This window comes from Dermochelys coriacea, chromosome 9, assembly GCF_009764565.3.
Source record: "Dermochelys coriacea isolate rDerCor1 chromosome 9, rDerCor1.pri.v4, whole genome shotgun sequence".
NCBI lineage: Eukaryota > Metazoa > Chordata > Testudines > Dermochelyidae > Dermochelys > Dermochelys coriacea.
Window position 1 is genome coordinate 49,069,601 of NC_050076.1, and position 11,296 is coordinate 49,080,896.

An 11,296-nucleotide genomic window follows, 5' to 3' on the forward strand; every position below is an offset into this window, starting at 1 on the left:
AATGGATCTCATGAAATCAATGAAATACTCACCCTGATGTCAAATGATGTGCTGCAAAAGCTATGCACATTTGTACAAGAAAGTCTTTACTACGCATGTATAATTGACGAAATAGCAGACAGTTCTGTTAAAGAGCAAGTGTCCATCTGTTTAATAAGAACATAAGAATGGCCATACTGGGTCAGACCAAAGGTCCATCCAGCCCAGTATCCTGTCTACCGACAGTGGCCAATGCCAGGTGCCCCAGAGGGAGTGAACCTAACGGGTAATGATCAAGTGATCTCTCTCCTGCCATCCATCTCCACCCTCTGACAAACAGAGGCTAGGGACATCATTCCTTATTCATCCTAGCTAATAGCCATTAATGGACTTAACCTCCATGAATTTATCCAGTTCTCTTTTAAACTCTGTTATAGTCCTAGCCTTCACAACCTCCTCAGGCAAGAAGTTCCACAGGTTGACTGTGCACTGAGTGAAGAAGAACTTCCTTTTATTTGTTTTAAACCTGCTACCCATTAATTTCATTTGGTGGCCTCTAGTTCTTATATTATGGGAACAAGTAAATAACTTTTCCTTACGCACTTTCTCCACACCACTCATGATTTTATATACCTCTATCATATCCCCCCTTAATCTCTTTTCCAAGTTGAAAAGTCCTAGTCTCTTTAATCTCTTCTCATATGGGACCCGTTCCAAACCCCTCATCATTTTAGTTGCCCTTTTCTGAACTTTTTCTAATGCCAGTATATCTTTTTTGAGATGATTGTTAAAGATTATTTTTCTGTCGATGAGCTTTTCTTTGGATTTTGTGAAACACCTGTGTCTGATGTTAATATGCTCTTTACTATAGTGAAGGATGCACTGCTCTGGTTCAGTTTTGACATTAGAAAATGTCAAGATCAGAGTTACAATGGGGCCGCAAATGTCAGCGCAGTGGTGTATTGTCTGGCATATAAGTTAGGACCAAGCATGAAGAACCAAGAGCTGTGTATGTATGCTATATGGCACACTCATTAAACACTGCTGTGCAAGATGTGATGCAACAAATACAGCCTGCTCAGAACTTCTTATCTCTAATGTGTGAGTTGATTGGTTTTATCAGAAGCTCTCCAAAAAAAAAAAAAAAAAAAAAAAAAAGCTGGCCAGCTTTGAGACCTTACAAGAAACAGAAGCTCCTGCTGCTCAATGTCTTTGCTCTTTCTGCCCCACAAGGTGGTGTCTACATGCTATATGCCTGAGATCGGTGGCTTCGAACTACGGTATGCTGCTGACCTTGTTGGAGGAAATTGACAGCACTTGTTTCTCTGATACTGGAGGAAAAGCTCATGGATTTGTTACTCAACTTCATAAGTTTGAGACATTTTTCAATCTGCAATTGGTTGTACTTGTTCTTGACCAAGGAGAATTAGTTAACACGAGTCTACAGAAGATCAGCCTGAAGTTTCAGGAAGCACAAAGAATGATTTTTCCTCTGAGATGCTTCAGCTATTGAGAAACAACGGTTTTGAGGATCTGTGGAAAGAAGCTTCTGCAAAGGCAGAACAGTTTAATCTTGAGGAGCCCTGCCTGCCTAATGTAACGAAAGCATCAAGGCGAACTGATGAAGGAAGCAGTGCGCATGTTTTTGCTACACCTATGGATCTGCACGGAAAATTATTTAATGAAGTTTTCAATCCGGTAACGGGGAGTCTTGACTTAAGATTTGAATCTGACATTCAAGAACATTTGACACAAATGGAACTGTTTGCGAAAATACAGTTTGCGACTGACAGTGAGATGGTTAACGTCAAACAAGTAACAGACTTTTATGCAGACAACGTATATAAACGGAGATTGAAAGTACACCGTGACATGTTCTTGGACATAGCTCTTCAGAAAAATATAACAGTCTCCAGTGTTGAGGATGTAGTCATTTTTAAAAACGGAAGGGAATGAACATTTGAGCACTATACTTCCAGAGTACTGCAAATTTTATAAGAATCCTTCTCACTGTGTCAGTATCATCCTGCACTGCATTCTCCAGCCTCCAAAGATTTAAAAATTATCTCCAGTCATCAATGGGACAGACGTGCCTGAATAATGTAGCCCTTAACATGCATCAAGACCGTACCAGGGAACTAGATTAAATAAGATTGCTGACAGTTTCATCCAGAAAGTTACAGTGAGATGCAATGTCTTTAAACTGGGATGTTAGTGAAAACAGCTTGTAGGTGAGTTCAATGATTTTTATATATTGTAATTCATGATGATGTAATTATGTAGTTCATTACTATTTTAATAATGATTACATTAAGATACCAATGATAGACACACATTCAATAACTAGAATATGAAAGAAATATATAAATATGCTGAAAATAGCCTCCTCCCACAACTGGCAGAGCCACCCTCTCCCCCCGCAAACACACACACCTCTTGAAAAGCACTCGCCAGCAAAAACAAGTCAGTGCCTGTGCACACATGTAAGAAAAATTGTCAAGAGTTGCATGCACTGTTCCCTCTAAACTGTGCGCCTGTGTGTATGCACACAGATTCTAAACCCCGCGCACACCACAAAACACCATGCGCACAAAAATTTGTACAGAAGCACAAATTTGCAGAGAAGAAATTTTTTGCACACACGGCCTGTCAAAAATTAGAGGGAACATTGTTTTGCCTTGTAAATTGAACAGTGATCCCAAGCAGCATTGCCTCACTGGTAATGGAATTGGCAATCTCCAGTGTACCAGTTCTTCTTACCCCCTAGTTGTACAGGAGTAGAGCAAACTGGGTACAGTTCTCTGTGCACACTGCCTTGCCAGAAGTTCTAACTGATGCCCTCCCAGGTCCCAGTCTGTCCAGTGGCTGCAGGACATGGGAGTGTGAAGGTGTCTACAGGTGATGTTGCCAGGGGTGGAGCGGGATCTGGTGCTGGAGCAGGTGCCATAGCTGTTGGTCAACAGGCTGCAGACCCCAAAGTGAGCAATAAAGATAGTGGGGGCCTTTTACCCAGCTGTGGCTCTGGCACCACTGCCCCCTTCTCTCCAACCTGTTCCCACCCCTAAACAGATCTTCTGAATATGGCCTCAGGACATCCTCTAGCCCAATTGGCTGCATTTTCTGTTTTGGGGTCTGTACCTGCTCCTTCATCCCCACTGCCACTGATCTCCTCCACTGTGGTTCCTGGCCTCTTTGGCCCCCTTGAGGTTTAATTCTGACACAGGACTGCCATCTCCACTCCTCCACCAGGCTCTTTGAGATGCTCCTGTAGAGATACTGATTTGGGCACATCTGCCAAAAGTCATATTCCTTGCTGTATTGATACCAGAGGATAACCAGAAACCTGTTGTGATCCTCTAGCCAGCTAGCTTCACAGTGTATGGGGGTTTTACCAGCTGGCATCTCCTCATGCTGTTTGGCTGGGCAGAAGTAGAGTAGGCCACATGGAATGAGGGGTAAATGCTGACCATGTGTATATAAAAGTCAGCAGATAGTTTCCTGTGGATATGTAGTGAGTAGGTAGAAGGGCTGAAAAATATATTGCCTACCATCTCCTAGGGAATTGTGGGAATGGATTAGAACAGTGCTTTTCAACCTTTTTGATACCTGGGACCTTCTTAAACTGTGTGAGGGAGATCCCAGGGACCTGTGCCAGTCCACAGACTGGTCGTTGAGGAAACACTGGATTAGAAGACTATCACAAACCCAAGCTCCATAACCCAGGCTTCACGTGAAGCCTCATTGCAAAGTAGGTGGGTTAGAGCTACACATAAACCTGGGTTTAAGATTTGTCTGGTGATAGTAGGGTGGTTTGGGGTCATCTCTGGGTAAGAGCCTGGGGTTAAGGCTGCATTGAAGACATACCCTTACTGTCCTCTCCAGCTAAGGTTCATTAGTGTGCTCAGCATCAAACATTCCCCCCCCAACTCTTGTTCTGAGTCTTATCACAGCTCAAACATCATTTAGCCATGACCCTCCAAGCACCCTTCACCCCTGACGGCAGTAAAGAGCAACCCAGGTGATCCAGGTAATAAGCTTTTGTGTGTCACATTTGATATCCCAAATCACTAGTCCTTTCTGAAGACTTGGGTCATTAGCATTTATCACCTAGATCACAAAGCACTAAGATAAGGAAGTAGCTGTAAGCTGGTAGTAGTGTTTTCAGCAGAGGCCCCTGGACTCTAGTACTCACTTCCACTGCTAGTTCTGTACTAAGCAGCCTCATTTTTAGGCTTCCAGGGCACAGTGCTAGCACCACAGATTGAGGATTTTGCTCAAGGGTGATGTTGAAGTATCTATCTGGAAAGCATGTTTGCTAGTTTGGTATTAGTATTTTGGGGCACATTTTAAACACTAACAAATTTATTTGAGCATAAGCTTTCGTGAGCTACAGCTCACTTCATCGGATGCAAGTACCTCACGAAAGCTTATGCTCAAATACATTTGTTAGTCTCTAAGGTGCCACAAGTACTCCTTTTCTTTTTGCGAATATGGACTAACATGGCTGCTACTCTGAAACCTGTCATTTTAAACACTGAAGATTAACTATTAACTATGATTTGTAACCTGTCCTTTAAATCAACTTCTGTACCCAGTGACTGGAAGATAGCTAATGTAATGCCAATATTTAAAAAGGGCTCTAGAGGTGATCCTGGCAATTACAGACCGGTAAGTCTAACGTCAGTACCAGGCAAATTAGTTGAAACAATAGTAAAGAATAAAATAGTCAAAAACATAGAACATAAATTGTTGGGCAAAAGTCAACATGGTTTCTGTAAAGGGAAATCATGTCTTACTAATCTATTAGAGTTCTTTGAAGGGGTCAACAAACATGTGGAAAAGAGGGATCCAGTGGACATAGTGTACTTAGATTTCCAGAAAGCCTTTGACAAGGTCCTTCACCAAAGGCTCTTACATAAATTGAAGTTGTCATGGGATAAGAGGGAAGATCCTTTCATGGATTGAGAACTGGTTAAAAGACAGGGAACAAAGGGTAGGAATAAAAGGTAAATTTTCAGAATGGAGAGGGGTAATTAGTGGTGGTCCTCAAGGGTCTGTCCTAGGACCAATCCTATTCAACTTATTCATAAATGATCTGGAGAAAGGGGTAAACAGTGACGTGGCAAAGTTTGCAGACGATACTAAACTGCTCAAGATACGACCAAAGCAGACTGTGAAGAACTTCAAAAAGATCTCACAAAACTAAGTGATTGGGCAACAAAATAGCAAATGAAATTTAATGTGGATAAATGTAAAGTAATGCATACTGGGGGGGGAAAAAACAACTATACATATAGTATGATAGGGGCTAATTTAGCTACAACTAATCAGGAAAGAGATCTTGGAGACATCGTGGATAGTTCTCTGAAGACATCCACACAGTGTGCAGCAGCAGTCAAAAAAGCGAACAGGATGTTAGGAATCATTAAAAAAAGGATAGAGAATAAGATGGAGAATATCTTATTGCCCTTATATAAATCCATGGTACTCCTACATCTTGAATACCTCATACAGATGTGGTCTCCTCATCTCAAAAAAGATATACTGGCATTAAAAAGGTTCAAAGAAGGGCAACTAAAATGATTAGGGGTTTGGAATGGGTCCCATATGAGGAGAGATTAAAGAGACTAGGACTTTTCAGCTTGGAAAAGAGGAGACTAAGGGGGGATATGATAGAAGTATATAAAATCATGAGTGGTGTAGAGATAGTGAATAAGGAAAAGTTATTTACTTGTTCCCATAATATAAGAACTAGGGGCCACAAATGAAATTAATGGGTGGCAGGTTTAAAACAAATAAAAGGAAGTTCTTCTTCACACAGCGCACAGTCAACCTGTGGAACTCCTTACCTGAGGAGGTCGTAAAGGCTAGGACTATAACATTGTTTAAAAGAGACCTAGATAAATTCATGGAGGTTAAGTCCATTAATGGCTATTAGCCAGGATGGGTAAGGAATGGTGTCCTTAGTCTCTGTTTGTCAGAGGGTGGAGAAAGATGGAAGGAGAGAGATCACTAGATCATTACCTGTTAGGTTCACTCCCTCTGGAGCAGCTGGCATTGGCCACTGTCGGTAGACAGGATACTGGGCTAGATGGACCTTTGGTCTGACCCAGTATGGCCATTCTTATGTTCTTAAGATTAAACCCCTAACATATCTGCATCAATAAAGTTCAGCGTTTTGGTCTTGTAATGAGTCAGTCCCAAGGCCTGACTAACCCCCGCCCACCCGCCGTCATAGCCGTCCTTTGAGAGCTCTTGCCTGTTTGACCACTGAACAGGGAGGGAAGACTCCCCTGAGCTGGAAAACATGGAGAATATTTTAGCAGAACTATTGTATGCAGGGAAGAGCCCCACCGCTGCAGACTCTGTGGTCTCAGATATTCTCTTGCAGGGTGAAAAGTAGTCTCCTAGGAAATACGGGCAGTCAAATGACACCCAGTGCTTAATCTCAGATTAGTTACCAGTTACATGGACACAGCTGATGACCCTGAATGTTTCTAAGTGAAACATAATATGTTACAAATAGGATAATGCAATTGCTGTACAAATTCTCCCTTTGTTTTAGTATTGTTACCAGAACAACAAGTTTTACACAGTCTGAAGGGGTGGGGAAGAGAAGGCTGGATATGTCACATACTGTCCCCTGATTTAGGGTTACACAGCAATCGGAATCCAGCTCTTGATGTAAGCATTTTTTCATTTGCTCACTGAAAGCAAGTCACTATTTTCACTAGTGATATTGACACCTATGTGAGTTCATTAGCATGGGACAAGGCTGCCCTCTGGTGTATGTGCACCAAACTGACTCACCAGCAGGGATAATAAAGTGTAGATCAGTGGTTCTCAAACTTTTGTACTGGTGACCCCTTTCACATAGCAAGACTCTGACTGCAACCCCCCCTTATAAATTAAAAACACTTTTTTTTAACACCATTACAAATGCTGGAGGCAAAGCGGGGTTTGCGGTGGAGGCTGACAGCTCATGACCCCCCATTTAAGAACCTCACAACCCCCTGAGGGGTCCCGACCCCCAGTTTGAGAACCCCTGGTATAGATTGTCCTACTTTCATCTCTTCAACCTGTGATGATCTTTCTATTTCCCTGCTCCTATAAATTGTGGAAGATACCCCATATTATTCTGAAAATAAGATTCCGACATCTAAGAGAGAAAGTGCTGTTATAGACAGTTTTCTTTCAGTTTCCAAACATGCCATATCGGGGTAGTCAAATTTGGTGGTCCAAATTTCTTGATCAAAGTATAGTCAAGGTTTAGACTTCAGAAATTTTTTTAAAAAAATACTATGATAATAAGTAGTAAATAAAAAGATTTTGGGGTCCATTCAAAAGCATCTGGCGGTCCAGATTTGGCCCATGGTCTGCTTGTTGACTACTTCTGTATATGATTGCATAGCCAATAAGTCTACACATCACTGACATCACATGGTTTACAGGATAGGATAATCTTTTCAAGTGTTTTACTTATAAATTAAGAGATTTTCATTTTGCAGACTTACATAACCATCAAATATTATTACAAAAAGAAAAGGAGTACTTGTGGCACCTTAGAGACTAACAAATTTATTAGAGCATAAGCTTTCGTGAGCTACAGCTCACTTCATCGGAATGCATCCGATGAAGTGAGCTGTAGCTCACGAAAGCTTATGCTCTAATAAATTTGTTAGTCTCTAAGGTGCCACAAGTACTCCTTTTCTTTTTGCGAATACAGACTCACACGTCTGCTACTCTGAAACCTAATATTATTACACATGCTTTAAATATTTATACACCAATTAAAGAGTTACAGAAATACAGAATGTTTCAGGGGACTGGAAGTGGGATAGAGATGCTCATTTTTAAGTGACCAGTTCAACTCCAGTTCTTTCTGGTAGTGACTGAAGTTGTAGCCATCTGACCACTCTTCAGTAATCATTTCCTATCTTCATGGTCAAGTGTTCACATTCTACACAAACCCACCATCTATGCCAAAGTCATATAGCAGACTGTGAGCTCAGATCTGGATTTAAGATTCTACAGCCCCAGACCTCGCATTTCAAGTCCTTTTACAGAATCAGAAGAAACCAGTAAAGTAAGAAGTAGGTCTTATCACCTCTCATGCTTATGTCAGGTAGAACCATAAGATTCTTATGCCCTTTCTGTGGCATGAGCTGATGTGCCATAACACTGTTACTTACAGGCAGATGGAATAAGGTAAATTGCACTATCATGTGTACTTGTCCCTCCATTTCCCCTCACTGCTCCACAGTCTCCCACTCCTGTATGATACTTTTCATCTCAGTTTCTTCTTTGAGTGGTTGGGTGACACTGCCTTCAGGCCATGTAGTGTTCCCCTTGAGACGGGGAATGAAACCATGAGGCTTCTTTCCCACCCTCAGACTATACAGGTGGTCTTTCTCCCCAGCTATTTCCAAGCTCTGGTCCACAGACCTTTCATACTTCTGCACCAGCTGAGAGTGGTATTGCTGCACCCAGATTCTTATTGGGGGTGGGACCTTTCACCAGTCTTTCCTCTTCCCTGGCTTCTCCAAGGAGAAACTGCCAGGTACTCCCTAGGTCTGTAGTCCCAGCCCCTTGCCCAGCAAGCCTTGCTTCCAACCTGCAATCCCCCATTTTCTGAATTCTAGTCCCCTTGAGGGCCAGCGGACCATGTGACAGACAAATAACTGTGAATCCACAGAAGATAGCATGAAGAGAAGGGAGATGCTCATGTCCCCTTTCAGAATAGGAAGCCTGACAAAGAATAGGCGGGGCATAACCCAGAAAAGTGAGAAGGGTAACACAGACAGAGGTTTAGAGTTTTGAATGTAAGTGACTAAAGTCAAGCTGCTAATTGAAAGCTACCTATTTTTAAAGGCAATGAGCATGACAAAGGCAAGACTATTTTTATTTTGGGGCCTAACAGACTAGCTTTGAATATTTGAGCCAAGGCTTTTGAAAATTATGCCAATGTATTCTTACCTTGCTCTGTTTAAGTGTTAGTATTATGGTCCCAAGAAGACTCTTCAGGTACCACAGAAACATAGAACTTACATCTCATTTATCTTTGCAGCAGGTAGTTGTCAGGTGTAATCAGTGTGTAACTTACCAACCCCAGGTATTTTTTCATCTATTCACAGTTCTGCTTCATTTGTGAGCAAGAGAGTCACCTTCTACCCCATATTTTAAGGTTGGAATGGCAGGAATTTTGATTTAAGCGAAGTAAGGTCACTTTAAAATGAGAGTTTATGCCAAGGGATACTGTGATGAGTGGGGGAGAGGGGTGCATCAAGCATGCCCAGAGAATCAGGGTCCCCCTTCCTTCTGTGTATTGCTAAAAGTGGAATAGAGATCCCCTGTGGGGAGGAAATTGAGCACTATTACTTTATTTCCCCCTTTCCCTTGCAGCAGTTCCAGTGAGAATTGAGGATGAGACACCACAATTCCTGTGACTGAAGAAAAAGCACTACAAGAAAGTTCAAACAGACAGAGAAAAGCACTCAGGTCCTGACAGCCTATTTATGCTAGTGCATTGCTGTTCCAGAATTTACCTGCACTTCCATTTGGGAGGAAGGTCTATCAATGTCCCCTTCATTCAGACCATTTTATTGCACTCTTCCCCTCAAGCCATTTTGTTTGCTAGTAATGATTCAGAAAGAGCATTGTTTCCTCCAACCATTATACCTCCAAGAAGGTATAATATTTCCAATATCTACAGAACAGGGCCTGGGAAAGCTTTCAGTGGTAAGAGCCATTACCCTCAGATCCCACTGAGGGTTACCAAAAGAAACTACACCATTTGCTCAAGAAACTCCCTGAAAAAACACGAGAACAAATCCACACAGACACACCCCTGGAACACCGACCTGGGATATTCTATCTGCTACCCAAGATCCATAAACCTGGAAATCCTGGACGCCCCATCATTTCAGGCATTGGCATCCCGACAGCAGGATTGTCTGACTATGTAGACTCCCTCCTCAGGCCCTACGCTACCAGCACTCCCAGCTATCTTCGAGACACCACTGATTTCCTGAGGAAACTACAATCCATCGGTGATCTTCCTGAAAACACCATCCTGGCCACTATGGATGTAGAAGCCCTCTACACCAACATTCCACACAAAGATGGACTACAAGCCGTCAGGAACAGTATTCCCGATAATGTCACAGCAAACCTGGTGGCTGAACTTTGTCCTCACCCATAACTATTTCACATTTGGGGACAATGTATACCTTCAAATCAGCGGGACTGCTATGGGTACCCTCATGGCCCCACAGTATGCCAACATTTTTATGGCTGACTTAGAACAACGCTTCCTCAGCTGTCGTCCCCTAATGCCCCTACTCTACTTGCGCTACATTGATGACATCTTCATCATCTGGACCCATGGAAAAGAAGCCCTTGAGGAATTCCACCATGATTTCAACAATTTTCATCCCACCATCAACCTCAGCTTGGATCAGTCCACACAAGAGATCCACTTCCTGGACACTACAGTGCTAATAAGTGATGGTCACATAAAAACCACCCTTTACCGGAAACCTACTGACCGCTATTCCTACCTACATGCCTCCAGCTTTCATCCAGACCACATCACACGATCCATTGTCTACAGCCAAGCTCTACAATACAACCGCATTTGCTCCAACCCCTCAGACAGAGACAAACACCTACAAGATCTCTATCATGCATTCCTACAACTACAATACCCACCTGCCGAAGTGAAGAAACAGATTGACAGAGCCAGAAGAGTACCCAGAAGTTACCTACTACAGGACAGGCCCAACAAAGAAAATAACAGAACGCCACTAGCCATCACCTTCAGCCCCCAACTAAAACCTCTCCAACGCATTATCAAGGATCTACAACCTATCAAGGATAGGTTGTAGATCCTGAAGGACGACCCATTACTCTCACAGATCTTGGGAGACAGGCCAGTCCTTGCTTACAGACAGCCCCCCAACCTAAAGCAAATACTCACCAGCAACCACACTCCACACAACAGAACCACTAACCCAGGACCCTAGCCTTGCAACAAAGCCCATTGCCAACTGTGTCCACATATCTATTCTGGGGACACCATCATAGGGTCTAATCACATCAGCCACACTATCAGAGGCTCGTTCACCTGCACATCTACCAATGTGATATATGCCATCATGTGCCAGCAATGCCCCTCTTCCATGTACATTGGCCAAACTGGACAGTCTCTACGTAAAAGAATAAATGTACACAAATCAGACGTCAAGAATTATAACATTCAAAAACCAGTCTAGAACACTTCAATCTCTTTGGCCACTCGATTACAGACCTAAAAGTT